Raw genomic sequence first — 27,564 nt, 5'->3', positions numbered from 1 at the left:
AGTGTAAAATGGCTGTGAAATAACGTGGACGTTATTTCACTCAGGCTGCAGTGGCAGGCCTGTGTAAGAATTGTCAGAGCTCCCTATGGGTGGCAAAAGAAATGCTGCAGCCCATAGGGATCTCCTAGAACCCCAATACCCTGGGTACCTCAGTACCATATACTAGGGAATTATAAGGGTGTTCCAGTATGCCAATGTAAATTGGTAAAATTGGTCACTAGCCTGTTACTGACAATTTGAAAGAAATGAGAGAGCATAACCACTGAGGTTCTGATTAGCAGAGCCTCAGTGAGACAGTTAGTCATAACACAGGTAACACATTCAGGCACACTTATGAGCACTGGGGCCCTGGCTGGCAGGGTCCCAGTGACACATACAACTAAAACAACATATATACAGTGAAAAATGGGGGTAACATGCCAGGCAAGATGGTACTTTCCTACAGTGTGTAACTGCAGTGCTGACTTTCTGCCTCATGGTGTGTAACTGATATTGGACGCCAGGGCACCCCTGCAGTGTTGATTCCGTGCCTCATATTGCATAGTGGAGGCTGGGGTCAGGACACCCCTGCATTGCTGACATTGTGCTTCATGGCGTGTAACAGAGGTCGGGGTCAAGACACCCCTGCAGTGCTGACTCTCTGCCTCATGGTGTGTAACAGAGACCGGAGGCCCGAACACCCCTGCAGCGCGGACTCCGTACCTCATATTGTGCAACGGACATTGGGGTCAAGACACCCCTGCAGTGCTGACACTGTGCCTCATGGTGTGCTACAGAGATTGAGTGTCAGGATACTCCTGCAGTGCTGACACTGTGCCTCCCAGCCTGCAACAGAGGTCGGGGTCAGGACACCGCTGTAGTGCTGACACTGTGCCTCATGGTGTGTAACTGCAGTGCTGACTTTCTGCCTCATGGTGTGTATCTGATATTGGCCGCCAGGGCACCCCTGCAGTGATGACTCCATACCTCATATTGAGTAACGGACATTGGGGTCAAGACACCCCTGCAGTGCTGACACTGTGCCTCATGGTGTGTAACAGATATCGTGGTCAAGATACCCCTGCAGTGCTGACTCCGTACCTCATATTGAGTAACGGACATTGGGGTCAAGACACCCCTGCAGTGCTGACACCGTGCCTCATGGTGTGTAACAGAGCTTGGGGTCAGGACACCCCGACAGTGCTGACACTGTGCCTCATGGTGTGTTACAGAGATTGAGGGTCAGGATACCCCTGCAGTGCTGACACTGTGCCTCCCAGTCTGCAACAGAGGTCGGGGTCAGGACACCGCTGCAGTGCTGACACTGTGCCTCACGGTGTGTTACAGAGATTGAGGGTCAGGAGATCCCTGCAGTGCTACACTGTGCCTCCCAGTCTGCAACAGAGGTCGGGGTTAGGATATACCTGCAGTGCTGACACTGTGCCTGATGGTGTGTAAAAGAGATCGGGGTCAGGATACTCCTGCAGTGCTGACACTGTGCCTCATGGTGTGTAACAGAGCTCGGGGTCAGGACACCCCGGCAGTGCTGACACTGTGCCTCCCAGTCTGCAACGGAGATCGGGGTCAGGACACACCTGCAGTGCTGACACTGTGCCTCATGGTGTGTAACAGACCTCGGGGTCAGGACACCCCGGCAGTGCTGACACTGTGCCTCCCAGTCTGCAACGGAGATCGGGGTCAGGACACCCCGGCAGTGCTGACACTGTGCCTCCCAGTCTGCAACAGAGGTCGGGGTCAGGATACCCCTTGCAGTGCTGACACTGTGCCTCATGGTGTGTAAAAGAGATCGGGGTCAGGATACTCCTGCAGTGCTGACACTGTGCCTCACGGTGTGTTACAGAGACTGAGGGTCAGGAGATCCTTGCAGTGTACACTGTGCCTAATAGTGTGTAAAATGGGTTGGACAGCAGTGCACCTCTGCCGTGCCGAAGCTGTTGCATTTTGTCAGCTGTGCCCTTTGCCGTTTTCAGAGTGGACAGCTCACGGTGCTGATAGTGTGAATGAAGAGAAGAAATCTTGCAAGGGACCTGGTCCTCCCCTGTCCCACATCCCCGCCCTCTCCCCCCGCATTGCATCCGCTCCTGGCCCTGGTGTCTCCCGCCAGGCGTGACTCTGTGGCCCAGTCCCTGATGGGTTTCATCACAGTTGAATTGTCTGTGTTGGAGGGAGTGAAGTGCATGATGGGAAGCAGATTATTGATAATCTTGTGAAGAGAGAGGAGGGAAAAGGTTTTCTGTGATCTAATGTTGCAGACACATTCCCTGCCCACGCAATTGACTGCAGGCACATTCCATGCCTTTGGCACTGGCATCAGGTACATTCCAAGCTTTTGGTACAGGTTGCTGGCACAAAACTTGCCTTGAGCACTGGCTGCAGACACTCTAACGTGAACTGTTATCAGATAAAATGATAGTTGGGAAGAGGAAGCCAGATAAAACAATTAAAATCTGTTATATATTCATACTCAAAATACATGCGAAATGGTATTTGGGGATCTAGTGACACATTTTAGTAAAATAAATCAATCAATCAATCATTGTAAAGCGCAGCTACTCACCCGTTAGGGTCTCAAGGCGCTGGGGGGAGTGTAGCGTGTATTGGTCCATGAACCCTGTCTTCAGTTCCTTCGTGAAGCTGGGGAGGGAGGTGGTTTGTCTGATGTGGATGGGTAGGGCGTAAAACCAGCTTGTTGCTGTCTTGCAAGCTTCTTAAAATCCAAATATTTAGGAATAAAAATACATGGAAATGTACAGAGAGGGGCATTGTGACCCTCCTTCTTGCTCTATTGGTCTGTTCAGCTGTCATTCACATTTTCCTTTCATCCACCAAGGCATACATACATCATAGGTCCCATTTTCGGCATTTCACTCTCTTGCACTATGAGTAACAACATTTTCCATGACCACATTTTTGCATTTGTTTAAAAAAGAAGTTCCCTTCTCTGCCACCTCTGATGGGCAATCATTTGCTTTGCCAAAGTTCTTTGTTTTGATTATTTAGCCTTTTAAATTTTTTTAGTCATCCTTGCATATTTAAGTAGTGTCTTCAAGTTACAGTTATTGAAAGGTAATAATACTTTTCCCTTGCACTGCAGAAAATAATATTTTGCTGTGTGCTGCCTTGAAACTAAAAATCATTTCTGAATCTAATTTCAAATGATATGCTCTAATAATGGTCGGGCTGTTAATGAGGCAGCACCCGAACTTCTGGTTTGACAGGTCAGTGTGTGGGTGTTTTTTGGCTGTTTGTGGCCTGTTTTATGGTCTGGTGGACTAGTTTTTAATGTTGATTTCCCTGATATTACCACAAACATTGCCTGCAGCAAGCACAAGTCAGTATCCCATAGCTTGCAAAACACGCATATACGAGTATCTTTACCAGTGTCAAATATTTCCAGTTTGAAGACATGGGCCACTTTTCTAGCTAGCTAATTGACTAATGGGACCACTTTTATTTTGGTGTCTGGCACTATTTTCTGTCCCAGTACGACTCGTGATCCGTTTCGTATTTTTTATTTAAAATTGCTTTATAAAGCATATGGTTGCCATGGTTAGGTAGAGGTATGGTATCTGTGTTTTCCTTTTCATATCAATTGCTTCGAATAAAAAAAAAAAAAAAGTAACCATTATACCACCTTGCCAAGACCAGACCTATTGACGTGCCAAATGCTTATTTTAGATAATCCACAGGGTTGTAAGCCTTATGAAACACACACTACTAGGAATAATAAGTTCTGTTATATAGCATTATTGTGTAGTAGTTTAGCAGCGAGTGAAAAACATACTTTGTTTTTCGGAAATGCTGTACATTGTGGTATTTACAGTGTTAGCTGTTCACATGTGCACTGATTGGTTTTGCTTAAAAGTTCCTCCCCGCTTATAGTGCTGTCCTCAGACTCACGCGGTGCTGCCTGCAGACACAGTCCCTGTGCATGGACCTGGAGGTACATTCCCACGGTGCTGCGCTGCCTGCAGAAATATTCCTGCTGATTGCCTGCGCCAGGACGGGGGACATTCCCTGCCTGTAATGGCTGCTCACACATTCCATGCCCATCCTCCTGCCTGCAGACCGGTACCGGGGGACAGACATATTCTCTTGCCAGCGCTCTCCTGTGTGAAGGAGAAGCGTCCATCTATAAATGTAGGCTTCTAGGCGCGCTGCTGTCATCTGCTGCTGACTTGTAGGAAGCATCGAACGGGTTGTTAAGAAGTCGACTTTTTCCAACTCCACGGCCAGCATCGATGCAGGTAAAACAGGGTGTCGCAGTACTGATTGCCAACACTGATGCCACGTGATGGAAACCATGCTTTCAGCGGGACCACGGGCGAACGTGGGGCACACAGAGGCATTTATATGATGTATTCTTCTCAGTGTGCCTACGCAAAGATTCCCTCACGCCGGTTTTGCATAAAGATGTTTTCTTGGCCTTCTGTGCGAATGTGGTAGGGGGGTGGATGGGGTGAGGTGTACCGCGTCCACAAGATCTGAGTCACACCTACCGAAATAACACAGCCGGGAGGAGCCATGCAGATGGCACACTCAGCAGAAAAGGGGCGCGCGCCACATCTGTGTCTATTCTAATCCAGGGTCCTGGTGGTAACATTGTGTCAATTTCAAGGAGTTGTGGATTAATGTATCAAAGGCAAGGAGCATGAAACCAATGTAACCATTTCAGGAGTTACTGAATCATCTGCAAGAATGTGTGAAGTTATTGTATACATTTTGGACAAGTGTTGGGTCATTGGCTCATTGCAGGTGAATGTGGAGTTTTGCTGTTATATATAGTGTTATTATACTCATGTAGGTCTGTGGTTATTGTAGTCATTTTGAGGAGATGAAGTTGTATTGTAACCACTTTACAAAGGTAGAGCCAGTCATAGTGGCAAACGACAACTATGTATAGCCCCCCCCCCCCCCCATCAGCCCTCAACCACCTCCAGGTGTTGAGCATTCACAGGCGCTGACGTGGGGCACTTCTGATTAAATTAGTTTATCTCTCCAGGTGGTTCTTGGAATCTTAAAATCAAAGGCATCCTGTTCCAGATTATGAGTGCTTACTTTTAGTGATTGTGAATCCCCTGGGCCTACGAACGAAGAAGTCTGCTGAGACTCTCAACCCCATTTTGCTTCTTAGATAAACAGAGACTATATGAATGAGAGGATGATGAGTGATGTCTCATCTTCATGCCTTTTTCAATGTGATCTTACTCACGACCTGAGGGCGGCCCAGCATCGTAATACCTCAAACCTACCACATGCCTTTATTCTGCATTGGTAACTACTGGGCATGAGTGTGTTGGGCAGAGCAATAGTGCAAAGCAGTAATCCACCTCCGCATCGCTCCACCCCCGTGGCACTAGCTTTGTGTGTGAAAAGGGGGCTAGCCTTCCTAATGTTTGCATTTGAAAGAAGGGCAATATTGCAGTTGTTGAGCGTGAATCTGTAATGTCAGCTCCTTGTCTGAAGCAAACCCTAAGTTTTTGACTTTCCATCAACAGAGTTGTTTTTTTAACAAGCAGAAGCAAAGTAGTGAACATGAGATATTATTCTGGGTGTATCACGAATAGCACTTGATTCACTCTCTTTCTCCTTCGTTTCTCTACAGAGCAGCAGAGGGTCTGGGGCGTGCTTTGGTCTTGGCTTCCATCAATCTTTATTAGGTTCAGTTATCCTCAGCATAGGACCCATCAGCGCAAGCCAGATAATCAATTTATAGTCATTAAAAGACGCATAAAATTGTTTTGCGAGGTGGGAGATAGTGCAGACCCCCGAGCAGCACGGTGTTGGTGCATGAGCTGTGCATTGGCATGTCACCACTGCCTATGTCTGGTTGATGAGGAATAGCTGAAGGCAGCAGAGTGCCTGTCAAGACACCATGGTCAGCTATTGACACACACTCGAGCAAGATATCTAGAGCCGCTGTGTGAAAAGATGCCCAATCCACCAACGGTGGAATGTAAAGATTCCACGGATCAACCACGTTCAGCATCTTGTCGCAGACACCCAGCAATGCCAGTTCATGGGGTCGAGGTATTTGTGTAGCTGCATAATAATAATTGGGCTGGACGGTATGCACCCCTCCAGCTGGGCAGGCGGGAATCTGTTGGACCTGTGAATAAGAGGAGGTTTTTAAGAAGTGATCTACGCTCCCTGAAAGTAGGGAAGTATTGTGATAGATCTAAAATGGGGCCACATTTTGAGCGTACTCTATAATCCGTGAACCTGGTACTGGACACAGTGGCATTCTGTAGGTTTGACTCTCTGCTGCTTCCTAAGCCTCATATTCTCATCAATGGTTGAGGGTTCAAAGCGCTTTGCCCGACCGTACTAAACAAATATACAGAAAAAGGTGGCAACGCATTTAAGGTGGAACCTAGTCTAAAGTGACAAGAAGACATCACCTCTCATGAAAGAACATTTGTTAGAAAAATCACCTTTTTAATGTGTTAGTTATTGTTTCGCATACAAATGCTAATCCTTAACATTCGTTTGGCAGGTCTGCCTTCTGCAGCCTCAACCCATGCAAACATTGCTCCTGAACTATTCGCTGAAATTCTAAATATTTCAATTCTGTGTATTTGTTTGGAGTCTGTTGGACTCCAGACACTGAGCAGTTGATAAGTATCTTCACATTGATCAGACTTTTAGGAATTATGTTCATGTACCCAATGTCATGATCGCTGTTGATGAAGAAGCGTCTTTCATGCCTACTTGAAGTCTGAGCACGTCCCTAAAGCAGAAATATAAATAGTGTGATATGAAATGAAGCAACAAAGGTTCCCTCTTTGACAGCCCTCAATATCTAGTGTTAAACACCCCTCCAATATAAGGATATTTTTTATAGACATTCGCATACAAGCACCATAGGAACACACGCAATAGAAACCAAAGCAGTTAAATCATTGGAGGTGGACAGTGTCCTCATGAGACAAACACAAATAACCTTCTGTAAAAATATAAGAAATGTAAACTTTCAGCTGCTGATCTGACTATTTGGGAAACCTCACTTACAACTGCTAAGCATAGCAGTGTGACTAAATAAATCAGAGGTGACACGGCCTGTGCGACAACGGTTAACACAGGCAAACAATGTGGGGATGGTTGCCACTGTATTGTTCAGAGTTCACCGTCAACAGATCACCCTGGATTGGGATGCTTTAAAAGCTGGCACTCCAGCCGCTTGCCATAGCTACTCCCTTTGCTTGATGAAGGCAGGAAGGAGAAAAGATGGACATGCCCAGCTGTAGCTGCTAGAGTCAGGCTAGCGACCAGATGTTTCTATAACTCTGTGCTGAGGAAGGTAATGCCTCTGGCTATGTTAGCTAAGAAACGGGAAACTGAGCAACACGGCTTGCCAAAAAATGGATAATGTGGGGACAGCATGTGAGAATATTTGCCAACTTTTATGAAGCGCTGTATCAGGATGAATATGATTCTGGTAAAACAGATTGCAATAAATGCCTTCACGATTGTACTGCTCCCAACTACTACTGAAGAATAAGACCCCGGAATAGCAGTTACATTCTCTGAAGTCTTCATTGCTGTTTCTCGCCTGCTGCGCAATTCAAAGATACCCAGGAATGATAGACATTCATATGAATTATACAAAATAGTGAAAGTCCTCTTTCTACCAGTAATGTTGAAAGCCAGTGAAGCTCCTGTCTAATAAAATCAGGTCACATTAGGTTAGGTCAACGGAGCAGTATTTTTTTCCAGAAATAGAAAAGGCTGCTAAGTTCATCTTTTTCCCAATGTTACTTTTCCATGTGGGTTAAAAAAAAAAAAAACCTGTACCAACTGCCATGGTCCTGGAAATTTTAATTCACATGTCTCTTTAGTACACGTCTACTTATCTGGAAACAACACTACTGGTCTTCTAAAAAGGGCAAACCCTCATTAAATGTTGCCAAATGTTAGCAGACACTCCCAGATGTGATCTTTCTTGATGCAGAGACAGCATTTGACATGGTCATGCTGAGGTTTCTCTGTGAAGATATGCTGATATACAATACAAACATGACAAACTGCATTTGCCAGAGTGCACCTGGGAACCTTTGCTGAGACTGCGGCAGTGCGCTCCCTCATCCCCTTCATTGGTAAAGCTTCTCCTGGAGTAATTAGGCGTATGAGCCTTGGGACGCACCGGCACACTTTCTAGTGGTAGTGACCTGATGAAATACAAGCAGCATTTCAAGCACCCCTAAAGAGACCTGCAAAGTCTGAAGAAGGGCAATCACCCAGAAGCACGTGGCCAGGAATGTACAGAAATATCAACACTGGATGTGCCAACTCATGGTGACCACTGAAATGTGATGAACTGCTTTTACTGGAATGCATTGGGAAACCTTAGATGCCGGGTGTGCACTCCCTCCCCTCTGCATGCATGAATGTGGCTCTCTGCCTCAATTTATTAATGCAAAGAAAAACATAAGAAGATTTTCACGCTGCAGTTAGACTGGACTTGGCCATTCTAGACTTTTCGGAACACCTCATGATTCCCGCATTCTAGTGCACCTTTTCATTCTTTATTTAGACCTGCTGATACATGGCAATAAAAAGTCTGGTATTATGTTATCATGCTCTTTCTTTGCCAGGAGCGTGGATTGACCACCATCATTGCTATTTTGACATGCGACTCAAAAATAGATATTGTTGCCATTAAGATCAGACCCAATGTGTCTACAATAGTGTAAATATAGAGAAAACTCATGCCCTGACCCCCAATCTTCCAAAATATCAGTCTCCAAACAAGTACTCAGAACTTTTATTTTTCGAGCTAAATCTACAAGCTGTCCCTGATCACATTTTACACCTATGGAAGATTCTGAGGTACACTTGTATAATGTGTGTCCTATCTTCGACCCTTATTGGGCAGATAAATATAATCAAACTGCCCATAATGTCATGGATTGTGAAGTTTTGCCAGTCAGCATCCTGCAAGTGTACCCAAACAATTCATGCTTATTTTGTCAGGAGTGTTAAAATATTAATAATTGCTAACAAATCCTACAGCCATGAGTGGATGGTGGTTGCCGGGTGCTAGATAATATTAATGAATCGTTACTGGTACAAGGATAACACCAGATGATGAGCTGTGAGAGGAATGTGCTTGTTCCAATATCTGATCTGAAGTATGCTGAGAGTTCCATATCCTGAAGGTCATCAAATACTACCCATTGTGGCTCTATCAACAATTATCTAGAGCTCTATCCAATGTTGTAGATCAGCAGTGGGAAGGGGGGCAATTGCTTGATTGTTGCTATAGTGAATCCTACTCATATGGCAGCATTTGAGAGCTGTGGACTCAGCTGTGATACCCAGCATTCCACCTTCCTCATTGTATTCCAGTATCTGTAGCTATGAACTTGATTTGTATCTCATAGATGCTTGAAAGGTCAGTGGTAGAATCTGTTAATTCCTGAGATAATTTATGAGCCCACATTGATCAAACCCTTCCTTGCTGCATCATTAGAGTTAACACACAATGATCTTCAGATCTTCCAAGCTAAGTGATAAAAAATATCTTGTATTCAACGTAAACCTTGATGTTAGCCATAACTCAGACACACATTTTTTCAGTAATCCTGAAAATGCCACATTTGTTTTAGTTTTTTGTCTATATGACTTCTGCTGTAATTTTTCACTTGAGTGCTTCATCTTCTGCTGTTAGCTATTAGGTGTCAAGAACAAGGTCATGGCATAGTGGATCTGAGGACCCCTTGCTCAGCTAAGCTACAGTAAGATACTTATAGGACGTATTTCTGAAGATTGATAAAAAGTGTTAATTTCCAGTCATTCCAATGTATTCATAATTTTTTAGTGATGGAACAGAGTATAGAAATAAAATGATTATTGTTTATGTATTTATTTATTTATTGTGTTGACCAGAGCCTATATAGAAATACTTCAACTGCGAATCATCAGAGTTTTAAAAATATTTTACAATGGAAAAGATGAGCTGAGTCTGAGGCTATCTCAGACTATCTAAGGCTGAGTCTGAACAGGTTCTGTCTGTGAAATACATTGATACTTGCCAGTTACTGTTTTGGGTCAAGTCATGGAAGGCTCATTTCAACATAGCGAAGCATTGTCCGAGGTTCAGCTGTACTCCTGCTCAGCAAAGATGTGAATCAAAATGAATTTTAAACCTCAAGTAGGCATTTTCCAGGTCTACAGGAAATATTTCCCCTTTAGGCAATTACATTTGCTTACACACGTCTTAATTATAATTGTTTCTCTTTTATCATGTTCTGTTTTTTTTTTATTCTTCTATTTTGTCACATATTTTACAATAACAAAAAAGAAAACATTGGATTACTTCTTGCCAGTGCCTTAGAGATGTTATCAAGCTGTGTTATTAGGTGTGGGCGGTTGTTCATGTTTTACTGGCATTTTCTTTCTAATTGTCTATATTTTACCTGGAGCCGTCCTCCACCTTCAGTAGACCAAGGTGCTATTTGCATCAATAGAAGGTCTTGTGGAGTGAAGATGATTTCTGAGGGCAGGAAAGAGAGAAGCATCTTTCGGCCCCACACTGCCACCTATTTCTAAGATCTGAACTTCTGGACCTGGCGTAACTTGGTCTTTTTTCGTCTTATTGTTTTTGAATAAACAACGCTGATGGCTGTCAGTTTCACCTGGGTTATTGGATATGTCACTGAACGTGATTGTGCTAGTGGTCTGCAGTCGTGGATCCCAATAATAAGAAGGGGCGGGGCAGCGCGCACGGGGTGTAAATAAAAATTACATTAAAAAAAATAACAACACTTACCTTCTCTGCCGCGCACCGCTCCTCTGTCTGTCGTTGAGCAGACCAGGCAGGCACAGACTCCCAGCCTGCCCTGCGGCCAATCCTCAGGATTGGCTGGGAGCCTGCGCAGGCTCTCTCCAGCCTATTATCTATTATCTTTTATCCTTTTCTTTTAAATGTTTTGCAGCTGCCGCTGCTGGCGGGAGGGCAACGCCGCCCTAGTGGAGGAGCCACCTGTGGATGAGAAAGTCTTGCTGAAAAAGAAAGGGACATTTAAACACAGGTTTCTACTCAGTATGAAATCAATGGTGTGAGTTAACGCTCAGTGCTTCTGTGTGGCTGCGCTCCAGGCCTAGTGCTGGCAGGGCTTTCAGCGAGCATCACATCATGCGCTCCTGTCCGCTCAGCAGGTGGATGTGCGTGCCTTGCTTGCTCTTGAGGGGTTAAAATTATCATCTATAGATTAAGCACACCTCTGGCGATCATTTCCGTTTCCTGGAGCTGTATTAGCATTTATCAATAACAGATGTGTTACTTTAAGATTTTCTGGAGATGCGATGTTATTGTATTGATTTCGTGGGTTTGCATCTAGGTCAGCGGGATCTAAGGGTGCATATTACCTGCAAGGATATTTGCGATGATGGCGGCCCTAAAATATCGGTCTTACTTGCCTTTTCTGCTGAGTTGGGTGACTGAGATCTGGGGTTAGTGAAGCTGCTGAGAGGGCTGCTGGGAGCGTTGAGCACCGAGGATGATGTGACGGCTGTGAAAAGTCAGCTGGGACCAGAATGGAGTAAATCAGCGAGAGGGCGGCCAGTGCATTGATGAGGACATGGGCTGGGCTTGCACGGGAGGAACTTTACTTTGGCAGAAACGGTGTGGATTTTGTTGAATTGGATTGTAATCCCTTCAGCGTCGATATTAATTAAGAAAGATCAAAACAAGAGCTGCCATAATCCGAAGCCCGCCGCAGTCTGCACACCGGCACTCTTGGTATATCACAAGTGTAGTGTCTGCAGCTTGTGTACGTGGGTGGGGGTAGGAGGGCCTCGGATGAGAGCTAAGTGTGGGGGGGGGGAATTAATGTGCCTCTGAAGATCTGTGAGAGGCCCCAGTATTGGAGTAGCAGGAGATGCTTCCAGTCAGGGTTGATGTGCATTAAAAGAGACATGCTAAGACCCCATTATTAGGATAATGAGTGATTCCGGATCAGGATTGGGGTGCCAGTTATTGGAGCAGCAGAGGGTTTTCAGACCAGGAACTGCGGAGCATTGACGGGCTGTGTGACGTCCCTTTAGTGGAACAGTAGTGGGATCTTCAGTTCAAGACTGAAGAGCATTGGCCTTGCTGTGTGGGGGCCACGGTATTGGAAGTGCAGGTGTGCCTCAGGCGGGGATTGAGTAAAATTAAAAGAGCTGCCTGGCAGCACCTAGTACTGGACTACTTTAACATGAGACAGCCCTGGTCAGCATGGTGGCACCTTTGCTGATCTGTGCATAGGCCCCCTTACTATAATAGCTGAGGATGCTGTAGGTCAGGGCTAATGTGCATGGATAGGCCACACACAGCAAGGTAAGTAGATATATTTCTAATATGGCCTCATCCACCAACACTCAGGCAAAAACTGACAACCCTGGAAGTCTCCGGCAGAGCTCCCAGCAAGATTCCAGAAGTGAATTACCTCATACTCCTCATCCACGCTCACAAAGCACTGCACAACACCGGACCAGAATACCTCAACAGACGACTCCCCTTCTACACCCCGACCCGGCATCTCTGCACCGCCGACCTCGACCTCGCAACTGTCCCACGCGTCCGCAGAACAACAACCGGCAGTAGATCGTTCTCATACCTCGCCGCCGAAATGGGGAACACTCTTCCCACCCACCTGCACCAGACCAAAGACCTCCCTACCTTCAGGAAACTTCTCAAGACCTGGCTGTTCGAGCAGTAGCAGCACCTCCGCCCCCATCACCCTTCCCTCCTCAGCGCCTTGAGACCCTCGCGGGGAGTAGTGCGCTTTACAAATCCCGTGATTGATTGATTGATTGATTGATTGATTGATACTATAGTCAACATGTGACCGAGATACCACACACATTCCCTTTATACAACAAAGCAAACAAATATACAGTAGATAAAGTGAGCATAAATACAAAGCACACTAGCAAGTCATATAAGACTCATGCAAGAGAAACACAAAATAAACCCCTTAAACACATAACCCCGACCCTACTAAGAACAAAGAATGGCTGGGTACAAATGGAGGGGAAATAGCAAACTGGGATAAATAATATTCATATATGTATGCTGGTCTCTAACAGTCCTTTTCTTTCCCACCCGAGTCCCTGCACCCTTGTCACACAGCAGTTCAGGATCATTATCATTCCTTAGGCCAAAAGGAGCACCTTTGCAATGTGAAACCCTCTTTAAATTCCATATTCTACCATCCCTGGTTTTGACAGCATTACTAAATTGTTCGACCACTTATTGCGGCTCAGTATGTTTAGACCCATTTCGCATTCTAACAGGAGCATGGATTCTAAATTAATCCCCACCACAAACCTTCTTACTCTTCACACACTTTTTTCATCAGAATAATGTTTGCTCGCTGTAGCCTACCAACCTAGAACGACAGCCTCCGGCATGGTTCATAGACTCTGGCAAATACTCTACATTACAGGTATATTTCTGTAACTCAACAACCCACCTACGAAATTCAAGCAGAATTTAAACATTCGTTCATAAGAATTTCTTTAAGGAGTTCATAATCTGAAGAATAATAAAGGCACTGCCCCAAAAGACGTCTTTAAACTCCTTGACTACCCAACTAACTGCCAAAGTCTCTCTCTCAAAAATTAAGCAATTAAATGTGGCTCCCTTCAGTGCCCCAGAAGTACATGCAATCTCCCTTTCTAAATCACAATTTTTTGGAACAAGGCTGCACCAAATCCCTTCCTACTTACCTAAGTGGCCACAATGGAATCCCTGTCTGGAACAAACGCCTTAATATCCAGCGCTTTCACCAAATTCCCTTAGGTTACATTGAATTCCCAATGACTTTCCATGCTGTGCTCCAAACTTGAACCCTTCTTATACAGCTCTGTCAGGGCTTCCAGCTTGATGTTCAAGTGAGGCATGTAATGGCTCCAAAATTCAACCACACCGATGAATGACATCCCACCCTTACTCTTTTGTGCCTTGAAACTGCAGATGGTGTCCACCAACTCTTTCTTTGGTCTCACACCATTTACTGGATATCAAAAATACTCCTTGCCAAACTCATATTTCTTAGCCCTCAATGTTACACCAGCGCCCAGGCATTTCAAAACGTAATGCACAGGATAGTTGTGCTCTTTCCAAGACTTGCCAATGATGACCATAATCATGAGCATGGAAGTGTATTATCACCTCCATACCACCACCCAACAAAACATTCATCACTCTTTGAAAAACTGCTGTTGACAACACAAGCCTGATCAGTATCCTAAGAAACCTGTAAAAACCCAAACGCTTAATGAACTCAATGCCAGTGTAGCATGAAGACACCAAACACAGCTGGGTAAGTAGATATGCTTTCAATGAGAATTCACCCATCACAAAGGTGTCATTATGGGTGCTGGGGCTCTGCCCCCTCACTTTTCCAAAGCATGAGGGTGTATGTCCGGCGCTGCAAATTCATAAAATCAGGGTCAGGCAGCCAGGTGGTTTCAATGGCGGCTCCTCCCCTATGGCAGAGGAGCGTGGCCCCCCACAAGCAGCAGCCGCTGCAAACTTTTAACAGTAAAACAATAATAAACTATGTTTATTATCGTTTAATTGTTAAAGGGGAAGGGCCATTGGGGATGATGGGGACAAAGGGGAAGTACACAGCACTCCCTTTCAGTGCGCATGTATGTTTGGCTGGCTGTCTCGGGCTGGCCAAACACACTTGTGCACTGTGCTTTCTCCAACTGAGCACTATGTTGCTGGGCTGGAGAGAGTAGGCACAGGCTCCCAGTTTGCCTGGGAGCGCCCAACCACGGCGCTCAGTGCAGTCCTAATGCTGCTTTCATGCAGCATTAGGATTGGCCGCAGGGCAGACTGGGAACCTGTGCCTCCAGTGACCAGGAAAGAGTCAGCGTGGCAGCGAGGCAAGTACGTTTTTTTGTATTTTTTAAACTGGTTTATTTTGTGGCCCCTGCCGCGTGCCGCCACGCCCTTTCACCGCACAGCAAGAAGCGACTGGGTGGTTTACATGCTTTTGCAGGGCTGAAGAACCCACAGCACCGAGGGCAGTAACCGCATCAGCACAGGACAGTCCTGTGAGGACATCACTCTCATTAGGACCCGGAGGCCTCCATACGACCCCCACTCCCCACCAGGAATACACAAACCGACAACTTTCTAAACGTTGGAAGTGGTTTATTCAAACATCAAAACATCTTATAACTTTTCAAGCATATTATATATTTACATCTCCTCATCTACATGTCATGAGCATTTCGGTGACCATAAATCAATTCTGACCGGATCCCTCCTGTCCTGAACCACCATTGGACCACACAGGTGACCCATCTATCACCTGTATCCCTAGGAGGGGCGGTTACCCTGACTACACTGTACCTTGTCCTCATTCTTCGGGTTCCGCCCCCTCCTCCAAACACCAATCAGACTCAGGGTGTAACGGGCGGCCAAGGGCTGGAGCCCCATGTTCCCCCCAGCGATCTGAGCTCCCTTACCCCTTGATCTGGTGTGTATATCCGTTGGTTGGCTCAGAACTTCAGGATCCTATCCCAGGTGTCCTCCCGGGGGCCCCACCTCGGGGACCCCCCTTGTTGCTTCTAGTCACATTTATATCTCAATTCCGCGATACGTGTGCCTACTGCCTAACAAAAGGAGAGGGTGGGTGGGTTAAATGCGGGACCCCGCTTGCGTCCGGCCGCCGCAGAAAGGTAAAGAAGGGCTTGCCTTCTTGGGGGGGCCATTAAATAGCCCCCCACCAGTCAGCGGTGGCCGAAACCAGTCGGGGACCAACGCGGACCGAACGCTTGCTCCCGGGGAGACTTCTGCCCCCAGGCCTCGCGAGGCCCGGGGGCGGAAGTCCCCCCGGCCACCTGCGCACCATAGGTGCGCACCCGTGAGGAGTGCCGGGCCTCGTAGCCCCCGGCTCCTAACGGGCCGCGCCCCCCCACTTTGGCGGGGGCGCTTTACCCTAGGAGCCGGAGGCCTCCATACGACCCCCACTCCCCACCAGGAATACACAAACCGACAACTTTCTAAACGTTGGAAGTGGTTTATTCAAACATCAAAACATCTTATAACTTTTCAAGCATATTATATATTTACATCTCCTCATCTACATGTCATGAGCATTTTGGTGACCATAAATCAATTCTGACAGGATCCCTTCCTGTCCTGAACCACCATTGGACCACACAGGTGACCCATCTATCACCTGTATCCCTAGGAGGGGCGGATACCCTGACTACACTGTACCTTGTCCTCATTCTTCGGGTTCCGCCCCCTCCTCCAAACACCAATCAGACTCGGGGTGTAACGGGGCGGCCAAGGGCTGGAGCCCCATGTTCCCCCCAGCGATCTGAGCTCCCTTACCCCTTGATCTGGTGTGTACATCCGTTGGTTGGCTCAGAACTTCAGGATCCTATCCCAGGTGTCCTCCCGGGGGCCCCACCTCGGGGACCCCCCCTGTTGCTTCTAGTCACATTTATATCTCAATTCCCACCACGAGGGCGACCAGGGCCCAAATGGTCCTTCGCCCTCCCCACCAGAAAACAAGCTATGCGCAAAAGCCCACATGTCATGAATGAATTGATCGGTCCCTGTATCAGATAGGTGCACCTGGTCCTTGTGGAACATGTGTGAGCCCTTTAATAGTTTGTGGGGGATGTTCCATAGCCGCCCTGGGCCCGGGCAAAGTTTTGCCATCTCAGCATTCAGCCGCCGTACCGAAACATTGATAGTTTGACCCGCTTGCGTCCGGCCGCCGCAGAAAGGTAAAGAAGGGCTTGCCTTCTTGGGGGGCCATTAAATAGCCCCCCACCAGTCAGCGGCGGCCGAAACCAGTCGGGGACCAACGCGGACCCAACGATTGCTCCCGGGGAGACTTCTGCCCCCAGGCCTCGCGAGGCCCGGGGGCGGAAGCCCCCCCGGCCACCTGCGCACCATAGGTGCGCACCCGTGAGGAGTGCCGGGCCTCGTAGCCCCCGGCTCCTAACGGGCCGCGCCCCCCCACTTTGGCGGGGGCGCTTTACCCAACGAGGAGTCAGCCCTCGATGCCTCAGGTCAAGCCCTGGAGTGCCCAGGGCTGACTCTTCACAGAGTGCCCATACTCCACTCTGTAATGAGTTAGGGAAAGTCCCCCTTTCATTGCCTGACTCATAACAAGGTCAGCCAATGAGAGGAGGCAGTGGGATCTTCCGCGAGGCCTTCCCTCCCAGAATCCTCTAGGAACTTCTGAGGCCTCTGTGCCTCTGCTTCCTGCCAGCCGCTGTCACCCTCACGGTCGTGCTTGTTGAATGTTGGGTGCCTGTGTGCATGTATGAATGCACGTGTATTTATGCGTGTATGTTATTAATGAGTCACTGCAAGTGTGTGTGCTTGTGAATGGATGGGTGGGAGTGAATGTGCATGTGGCTTAATGGGAGTGAGTATGTGTGCGCATATGGGTGGATGGGTGGAAGTGAGTGTGCACGTGTGTGATCACCCTACTGCTCCTCCACAGTCCGCCCCTGGCCCACCAGCAGCCAGTAACTGCTAAACGTGTATCCCTCAGTGGACACCTCCACCAAGGTTTGAGGGACTGATTTCCTTCTACCCCAGGTCAACACTGGCCAGGATTCCACAGTGCATAGCAGTGTGCGTACCCGGCACTATGAAAGAGAAGAAAGACGCCCACAGTCGCCACCTCCGTGAGCCGAGACTGACATGCTTTGACAGAGCTCGGTCATGGTGTGCATCACACAGGACTGAAGGTGTAGTGGTTCTGCAGGTGAGGAGTGGAGAGCAGTAACAGAGCTGGTTACGGTGGGTACCCGCACTGCACCCCCTCTGCGCCTGGCCTCTCACTGGTCTCGAAGGTCGGGGTGAGGGCAGAGGAACCCTGACCCCCTCCTCCCCCGCAGCTATTTTTTATTTATTGCAATTGCTTAGCATGAGCCTAGCAGGACGTATTTTTGTATATGTGCCTGTGATTCGGGATGGGGGCTGTGCTGCGAGCTGGTTGCAGGCAGCGAGTATCCCCTTGTTGTCATGGAGACCAGCAGAAGGAGGTGGGCGGAAGGAGGGGGAAGGGTGGGGGTGACAAGCGAGGAGGGGGCGGAGGGGGTGTTTGCCTGCAGTCCTCTCAGTGCTGCTGTATTCTGTGCTCAGACACGGAGCCAGTGAGAAGCCCCCGGATCTGCCCCTCACTCCACCATATTCCGCAGTAGGGGGTTGTGCTCCCGGGATCCCCCCGCCCCAGCCCCTCAGTACTCCACAGGAAGGGTCTGTGCCTGGGCCGGGCTGTCAAGGGCACCTGAGGGGCACCTAGAGGTAAGAGTAAGGGGTAACAGTGTGTCTGAGCCGATGTGTGAAGGGCGGAGTGGGCACCCGCTGTCTCTCGGGTGACAGTCTGCGCCTGTCCTTCCGTCCAACTTATTGTTGCCAGATGTCTCTCAGAAGGCGACGTGTCTCTTCTAAGGCATCACTTGGTCTCTCTTGTATGGCCCATTTTATTACCATCTGTCTCTTAATTTGAGCCTCATAAGGTATGCATGCCAGCTGTCTCTGGGTGGCATTGCGTCTGTCTCGCATCAGTGGGTAGCAGTTCCTTGGGATGTAGCTGCCAACGGTCCCTGAGACAGCAGCTCGTGCTGGTGTGCGCTTCCGCAGGAGTCAGGTGTCTTTCATGGACCTGAGTATGTCTCTCTCTATGCATCTGTTGGTGTCTCACGATACACATTAATACTAGCTGCCGTCCAGTCGGTGGCCCATGAGACACTGTCAGCTGTCTCTCCCGCTTCAGTGGGTCGCAGCTCCCTAGGCTGCTAACGGTCTCTGCGACGACAGCTGCTGTGTACATCCGCGGGTCGTCTCGGATGTGAAGTGTCGGTACTCTTGTGGTCCTCGGCATGCCTCTCTGCATGCATCAACGTATCTCTCGTTATCCACATTGATACCAGCAGTCTCGAGGGAGACGCTGTTACCAGCGGTGGTTGAAAGCACCAGTATGTCTCTTGCTGTATCAGCTGGTCTAATATGAGAGATGCAGTTACCAGCTGTCTTTGAAGGTGGCAGGATGTCGTCGCCTCTCTCTTTCCGTCTCCTGTCCTCTCTATTTCTCTGTCCTCCTCACTCACTCTGTCTGTCAGTCTCCGAGAGTACAGTTCTCGGCTTCCTCTGAATGTGACAGGGCGCCTCTCTGTTTCCAGTGGCCTGTCAGAAGTATAGCTCTCGGCTGTCTCTATCGGTAACTGTATGTCTCTCTGTCAGTTGTTCTCTGAGAGGTTCCGTTCCAAGCTGTCCCTAAAGTGTCAGTGCGTCTGTCTCTTCCCGTCAGCTGGATTCCTCGAGAGGCACATATCCCAGCTGTCTCTGCGGGTGTCCGTGGGCAGGCTTCTTCGCTGATAGCTGTATGGACATGTAATGTCATGTTATGTTGTGTAGTATAAGGCATGTGCTGTCACGCTGTGCTATCTAATGGCTATTTCGTAGTGTCACATGTTGTGTTGTCTTATGTTATGCCATGGTGTTTCTTGCTGGACTGTGTTATGCCACCCCCTGTTATGTTATGGCGTATTGTATTTTGTTATCTAATATCTGACGCTGTGTTGTGGTCTGTGGCACAACTGTTATATTTGTCAGACGCCTCTCACTGACAGCACTTTCCTTGCTGTAGCTCTCCTCATCTGCCCGCACTGGCCTCCTCCATTTACTTGTCAACACGTTAATAATACGCGCCCTCGAGCTCCCGCTCAAGTTAGTTAATAAGAGCAACCATCTTTAAAGCGCCAGGAGCCGGCCGAGTCTGCGGCCTTCACAGTGCGCATGGTCATAGTTCGTTATCATTAACACATTCATCCAGGCTGCGTGTTCGGGCTCCTCCAAATGCAAGTCTTTTTCCCTGAGGGCCCACCCCAGATGCCAGAAGCTAAACATCGAATCGCAATCTAATTATTTACCTCGTTGTCCCAGGAGACTGCCTTGAAAAGACTGTCTCACTCCCCATCACTGAGTGTAATGCATCACTCCTCGGTGACCCTTAGATATATGTAATGCATCAGTCCTTAGTGACCCTTAGATATGTGTAAGGCATCACTCCTTAGTGACACTTCGATATGTGTAATGCATCAGTCCTCGGTGACCCTTAGATATGTGTAATCCATCACTCCTCGGTGACCCTTGGATATGTGTAATGCATCAGTCCTGAGTGACCCTTAGATATGTGTAAGGCATCACTCTTCAGTGGCACTTCGATATGTGTAAGGCATCATTCAGTGACACAGATATGTGTAAGTCATCACTCCTCAGTGAGAGTGGGCTCTGTATCACTGAGTGTAAGGCATCACTCCTCGCTGACCCTTAGATATGTGTAATGCATCACTCCTCGGTGACCCTTAGATATGTGTAATGCATCACTCCTCGGTGACCCTTAGATATGTGTAATGCATCAGTCCTCAGTGACCCTTAGATATGTATAAGGTATCACTCCTCAGTGACACTTCGATATGTGTAAGGCATCACTCAGTGACACAGATGTGTGTAAGGCATCACTCCTCAGTGAGAGCGGGCTCTGTATCACTGAGTGTGAGGCATCACCCCTTAATGACACTCAGCTCTATGTCACTGAGTGTGAGGCATCACTCTTCAGTGACACCTGCCTTTGTATCACTGAACACAAGGCATCACTCCTCAATGTTACTGGACTTTGTATCATTGAGTGTAAAGCATCACTTCAGTGACACTCCGCTCTTTGCAAAGCATCACTCCTCAATGGCAGTGGGGTCTGTACCACTGAGTGGGAGTAACACTCCTCTGTGACATTTGGTTCTGTATCACTGAGTCTGAAGCATTACTCCTCAGTGTGATTAGGCTCCGTATCACTGAACCTACGACATCATACCTCAGTGACAATGTGCTCTGTATCACAGAGTGTGTAAGGCATCACTTCTCATTTGCCCAGGTCTCTGTAGTATCACTGAGTATGAAGCATTACTCTTCAGTCTGATTAGACTTTGTATAACTGAGTGTAAGGCATCACTCCTCAGTGACAGTGGGCTCTGTATCACCGAGTACAACGCATCATTCCCCAGGGACACCAAGCTCCGTATCAGTGAGTGTGACTCATCACTTCTCAGTGTCATTGGGCTTTGTATCACTAAGTGTAAGACATCACTTTTCTGTGATGCCGGGGTGAATAGCGTCGCATCTCTTCTCAATGACATTGGTCTCCTAGACGTATACTCTTCACTGACAGTGGTCTCTATATCACTGAGTGTTAGACTTTACTCCTCAGAGACACGGGGCTCAGTATCTCTGAGTGTAAGGCATCATTAGTCAGTGACCGTGGAGGCATGGCTCCAAAAGACACGGGGCTCAGTACCGCTGAGTGTAAGGCATCATTCACGGAGACCTGGCTCGGCATCAATGAGTGTGAGACATCAGTCTTCAGCGACACCCGGCTCTGTATCACAAGGTGTAAGGGCATCACGCCACAATGGCACTAAGCTCTGTATTCCAGAGTGTAAGGCATCACTCCTCAGGGACGGTGTGCTATGTATCAGAATGTAAGGCAGCACTTCTCAGTGACACTGGGCTCTTTATCGCTGAGTCTAAGGCATCACTTCTCAGTGACAGTGGCCTCACTGAGTGTGAGGTATTACTTCTCTGTGTCAGTGGGCTCTGTATCACTCAGTGTAAGGGCATCACTCCTCATTGACACTGGACTGCGTATCACAGAGTGTGTAAGGTATCGCTTCTCAGTGGGCTGTGTATCACTGAGTCTAAGACATCTCTGCTCAGTGACAGTGGGCTCTGCATCATTGAGAGTAGTAGACTTTACTCCTCAGAGACACTGTTCTCACTACCAAAAACATCATTACTCGGTGACAGTGGAGGCATCGCTCCTCAGTGATGCTGGGCTCAGAATCTCTGCGTGTCCATGGGTATCACTCCTCAGGGAGACCGGGTTTTGCATCAAACAGTGTAAGGTGTCACTCCTTCAGGGCCAATGGGCTCTGTATCACATAGTGTAAGGCATCCCGCTTCAGTGACTACGAAGGAAGCACATCTCCATGGCACTGGATTCTGCACATTACCCAAAAACCCATCTTATTTCTGCTTTCGTTTTCTCTTACCTTGATAGCGAAGTAGTATTTCATTTTTTTTACCTGTGCCTTTCAAGTAGGCAGTACATTTTTCAAATCTCACTGTCGAGTTCAGAGGTAACGTAATTGACACGTTTTTGCAAGCCTCGTTTCTACAGGAGGAACGCACAAGGGTATCGTGTCTGGGCGGTGACGTGGCTGGGACACTTTTGGAACTGGTTGAGAGGTTCTGTTTGTGTGGTGTGAGGCACACCCACGCCGATAGCGCCAGGCCGGAAGGCGCGCAACAACCTAGTTTTAGTGTCGAGTGCGCTGCCTTATTGGGCAATTTCAGCGCTGAATGGGCTGTGGAAACATTCTCCAAATGGACGCGGCCTCTGGAATCTTCTTTTGGGCAGGATGGGCTACACGTTACCAGCACACAGTGCATGGACATATATGACCGGGCATCGTAGAGGCTTCCTCCCACCAACCACAACTCACCCACACCCTTTTAAGCCTAATTCAAGCCAAACTTCTTTTTGGGATTAGGGTTCCTGAACCCCCGGCCGTATTTTTATTGTTGACAACACATTATTTGATCATAATCATTAAAATTGTATGCAGTATCCACAATCATATTCACAAAGTATTTACAGAGTTTCCGATGGATGCCTAGCCTTAACAGTGTACCATAATACATCCGAATTCCTGACACTGACTAAAAAACAGTTCATTCCTGCATATTGCAATGTTGGTGGTTGTGAATGAGATCATGACTGTTTGTGCTAGTACCCCCAGTCCCTGCCCCTCCTCATGCTATGAATTCCAGGGGTAGGATCTCCACAGGGGGTTCGTATCCCTTTCCAAACTGTATTACGGTGGAGGGGGCCTGTCTGCCTGCCACGATACCTACCTCGGGCCCCCCCTGCACCCTCAGACTCCACCCCGAAGGGCCAGTGCATGCTTCAGACCTTCTGCATGGGTGGTTGGCCCTAAGGGACAGATGCCAGAAATCGCTCGCAACCCCCGCGCTCCTGTATGTCGTCCTCACTTCCCAGCCAGCACTCCTTGGAGGGTCCAATTAGCTTGCAACCCTGTTCCTGTAATAAAAGGTACCCAATTGTATTGCCAGTCATGATCTCATCCCGCCCACCCTTACACATAAAAATATGACAATTCACACCGACCGCTTTCACTGCGAATCAAGACACCTGTGAAAGAAAAGGCGTTAGCACACAGAATAAAGCTATTGCACGTTAGGAGCCTTCTTATAACTATCACATCATATTTCAGCATATACTGGCACCCAAGAATGGGGGGAAGCGGGTGGGTATTGTTTCCTGGGGTTGTTGAGGCCCTGGTCCGGTCGGTGTGTGCGAGCAACAGACGCGCTCGCTGACCGCAACCACCTTTTCAAGGCCGGCCTCGTGACGTCACTGCTGTGCATGGCCCCGGAAGCACAAAAGTGTATCCGGGTCTGGAGCAGCCCAACAGCCAATCAGCTACACCCTTGTAATGGGGTGGGCGCCCGGGCAGCCTGTCGCTCCCTGACCCCCATCCCTTCTGGGTCGGTGCCGTCACCATAAGCCGGGCCCACCTGATTGGGGCGGCCCTGTGCATATGGCTGGGTATCCCCAAGGCCTTCTTCCACCAACCACCACTCACCACTCACCCCCCCTCCTTTAGCCTACTTTATAATTCAGCCAACCTTCTTTTGGGGGGTACAGGTCGTGAACCCCTGGCCGTATTTGTATTGTTGACAACACATTATTTGATCATTATCATTAAAATTATATGCAGTAACCACAATCATATTCACAAAGTATTTACAGAGTTTCCTATGGATACCTAGCCTTAACAGTGTGTGCTAATACATCCAAATTCCTGACACTGACTAAAAACTGTTTGTTCCTGCATACTGCAATGTTGGTGGTTGTGAATGAGATCATGACTGTTTTTGCTAGTACCCCAAGTCCCTGCCCCTCCTCACGCAATGAATCCCAGGGGTGGGATCTCCATCAGGGGGGGTCATATCCCTTCCCAAACTGTATTACCGTGGAGGGGGCCCGCGTGCCTGCCAAGATACCTACCTCAGGCGCCCCTGCCACCCGCTGACTCCACCCCGAAGGGCCAGTGCACGTTTCAGACCTTCTGTGCATGTGCAAGTGGTTGGCCCTAAGGGCCAGACGCCAGTGACCGCTCCCAATACCCGCACCCCTGCATGTCATCCTCAGTTCCCAGCCAGCACCCCATGAAGGGTCCAATTAGCTTGCCACCCTGTTCCTGTAATAAAAGGTACACATTTGTATTCCCAGTCATGATCTTGCCCCGCCCACCCTTACACATAAAAATACGACAATCCTCACTGACTTCTTTCATGACGAATCAAGACACCTGTAAAAGAAAAGGCATTAGCACACAGAATAAAGCTATCACATGTTAGGAGCCTTCTTATTAACCATCACATCGTATTTCAGTATATACTGGTGCCCAAGAATGCGGGGAAGCAGGTGGGTATTTCTTCCTGGGGTTGTTGAGGCCCTGATCCGGTCGGTGAGCGCGAGGAAGAGATGTGCTCGCCGACCGCGGCTGCCTTTTCAATGCCGGCCCGTGATGTCACTGCTGTGCATTGCCCCGGAAGCACAAAAATACACCAGGGCTGCAGCAGCCCAACAGCCAATCAGCTGCATCCTTGTAATGGGATGGGCTCCTGGGAAGGCAGTTGCAACCTGACCCTCACCCCCACCCCCACCCCCACCCCTTCTGGCCCAATGCCGTCGCCATGAGTGGGGCCCCCCTGATTGGGACGGCCCCGTGCATATGGCTGTGTATCGCCGAGGCTTCCTTCCACCAACCACCATTCACCACCCTCCTTAAGGCTACTTTATAATTCAGCCACACTTCTTTTTGGGGTTAGGGGTTGTGAACCCCCAGTCGTATTTTTATTGTTGACAGCATATTCTTTGATCATAATCATTAAAATTATACGCAGTAACCACAATCATATTCACAAAGTATTTACATAGTTTCCTATGGATGCCTAGCCTTAACAGAGTAAGCTAATGCATCCAAATTCCTGACACTGACTAAAAAAACAGTTTTTTCCTGCATACCGCAATGTTGGTGGTTGTGGGTTTTTTTGATAGTACCCCCAGTCCCTGCCCATCCTCATGCTATAAATCCCAGAGGTAGGATCTGCATCAGGGGTTCATATCCCTTCCCAAACTGTATTACCGTGGAGGGAGCCCGTCTGCCTTCTAAGATACCTACCTCAGGCGCCCCCACCCCCCTCAGACTCCACCCCCAAGGGCCAGTGCTCGCTTCAGACCTTCTGCACAGGTGATTGGCCCTAAGGACCAGATGACAGCGACCGCTCGCAACCCCGAGCCCCTGTATGTTGTTCTCACTTCCCAGCCAGCAGCCCTTGGAGGGTCCAATTAGCTTGCCACCATGTTCCTGTAATAAAAGGTACCCATTTGTATTCACAGTCATGATCTCACCCCACCACAGGCCCACATAGTTAACCGGCAATGTGGCCTCCCCCAATCAAAGGTCCCCTTACCAAGTACGATGACACAACGAAGCAAATAAGTTCTCCAAAAACATTTCATAACCGATTCAAGAAAGATGCACTCCATCCTGCAAGAAGACGCCCTCTCCATGAATGCAGCCATGCGAGACCACAGCCAACCTTGAAGTCTGAAACAATTTGGCCAGTTTGCTATTGATTCTTCTCACTGAGTCATTAAGGGCGTTAACTGATAGCCCGCCATTCTACAGACTACGAGGGATCATGTTCGACCAAGCAAGAACCGCCTGGGGGAATCTTTTTGCCAACCATCCAACCTCCGCTACTACCAGTTCAAACAGCTGCAGGCTCCCTAGTGAAACCAAATCATTACCCCCAAGAAGCAGAATGATGACGTACGGCGGCAAGCAACCTGAGGGCAGCATTGAATCCAGAACTGTCCTTAGATGAGTGAGCCGCAGCCCACCTTGGCTAAAGAAAGAAATACGGAAACCAGTCTTTGATGCGCGTGATGGAAAGGCACTCTTTACATATAGATCACCAGCTCGTCAGACATAAGAGTGCCTAATTACCCACACATCAGTGATCCCTGCAGCTCCTGCATGTATCGGAACCTTCAGGACCATCAACCAATTGTCACGGGCATCTACAAAGATTACAGAGAAAACAAAGTGTAAAGGACATGAACTCAAAGCATATGCAGTCTCACATAATGCTTGAGCAATCCGAAGACACCCTGCCAATTCTCCTAACTGCTGTTCCAGGAAACCCCATTGCCACTGCCGCCATGGCTGACCCTAACCTAAAGGAGTGAGTGGCAAACTCAGAGACGTCGAATCCCGCTGCCGAAATGGAGCACTTGAGTTCCTTTGAGAAGTGGTACCTGCTGAGTGGCGTGCCGTCTGCATGTACCAAAACCACAACCCCAGGGTGCGCTGTGCTAAGAAGACCTCCAGGTTATGTATAGGACAACACGCGCTACCCGGGATCTACATAGTAGGATGTGGTGCCCTCCCCACCTTGGTCCATCTTTGAGCGGGGTACGTTGATCACCAAGGACCCAGATCCTTCTGGGCCAATGAATAACTGCCAACTGCAACCCTCTAGTGGTGTCCCCCTTATTATTCCTAGCCACCAGTGTGCCCAGTCTGAAACCCCAATAAAAGGCCAGGGTAAACGCTGACCTAAATAAGGCGACCTCCCAAGGAGAGGTACAAATGCGATCTACTCCGACTAGCAAGGCCCCCATCTTCGCCGCATCTATGGGCCGCCTAGAGTCTGGCTTAGTGCCCTGGATCTGCTGCCAGCCCTTAAGGGCTCTTCTCACCATAAATGATTTCGCTGCATCGGGCACCCCCTACAGTTGTGCAAAGAAGGAGATAGCATCAGTGTAATGCCTGGTGCATGCAACAGACTTCCCCTCCACCTTCAAAAACTCAAAAAATGCCAAGGCTGAAGATGTATCAAAACAAGCAGACAATACCATCCCACCCTGAAAATTAATTTATGCTGCAAATGCTCCCTGACAAGCCTTCTGTGTTCTGGGTGCTAAGCTTGCAGCCATGAGGTCCAGGATTCCTTGGCACCAAACTGCCACAGATGCTCCGGAATGGGTGTTGAGAATTCCTCCACTCCCGGGGGATAAGGTCTGAAAACCTGCATCTTAAAACAGGACAGGGCCGCAGCAGCATTATTCGAGACACCAGGCACGTGTTTAGCTCTGAAAGTCACATTCAACCTCAAACACAGTAACACTATCTCTTTCAGTATCCTCAGGATAATCTTACACCTGACTGCCTGCTGGTTAATGCACTCCACCACTGACATGTTATCTGACCAGAAGATCACAGACTGGTTGTGAAATCCCTCTGGCCAGATTGACAATGCCACTAGAATTGGGAATAGTTCTAAGAAACCGATGTTAGTCACTAGGCCTTCCTTGACCCATTGCAAGGGCCATCGCTGAGCATACCAGGCAGTACCAAATATGGCCCCAA

The 27,564-nt window shown here is 48.4% G+C and overlaps 1 protein-coding gene across 4 annotated transcripts in view; it reads left to right on the top strand.

Annotated features, from left to right (window-relative positions):
* Positions 1 to 27,564, top strand: part of PACSIN1 (protein kinase C and casein kinase substrate in neurons 1) — a 288,391-nt gene that overhangs the window by 42,391 nt on the left and 218,436 nt on the right. The window contains exon 1 of one of the 4 annotated variants that reach the window (XM_069238840.1): positions 18,052 to 18,283. The exons of 2 other annotated variants lie outside the window; for them this stretch is intronic. The gene's annotated coding sequence lies outside the window, so the exon portion shown is untranslated. Of the gene's footprint in view, positions 1 to 18,051; positions 18,284 to 27,564 lie in introns of those variants that run through there. One more of the 4 variants, XM_069238838.1, reaches the window with a different exon arrangement.

This window comes from Pleurodeles waltl, chromosome 6 (genome assembly GCF_031143425.1).
Source record: "Pleurodeles waltl isolate 20211129_DDA chromosome 6, aPleWal1.hap1.20221129, whole genome shotgun sequence".
NCBI classification, from domain to species: Eukaryota; Metazoa; Chordata; class Amphibia; order Caudata; family Salamandridae; genus Pleurodeles; species Pleurodeles waltl.
This window is presented reverse-complemented; position numbering and strand designations above follow the sequence as displayed.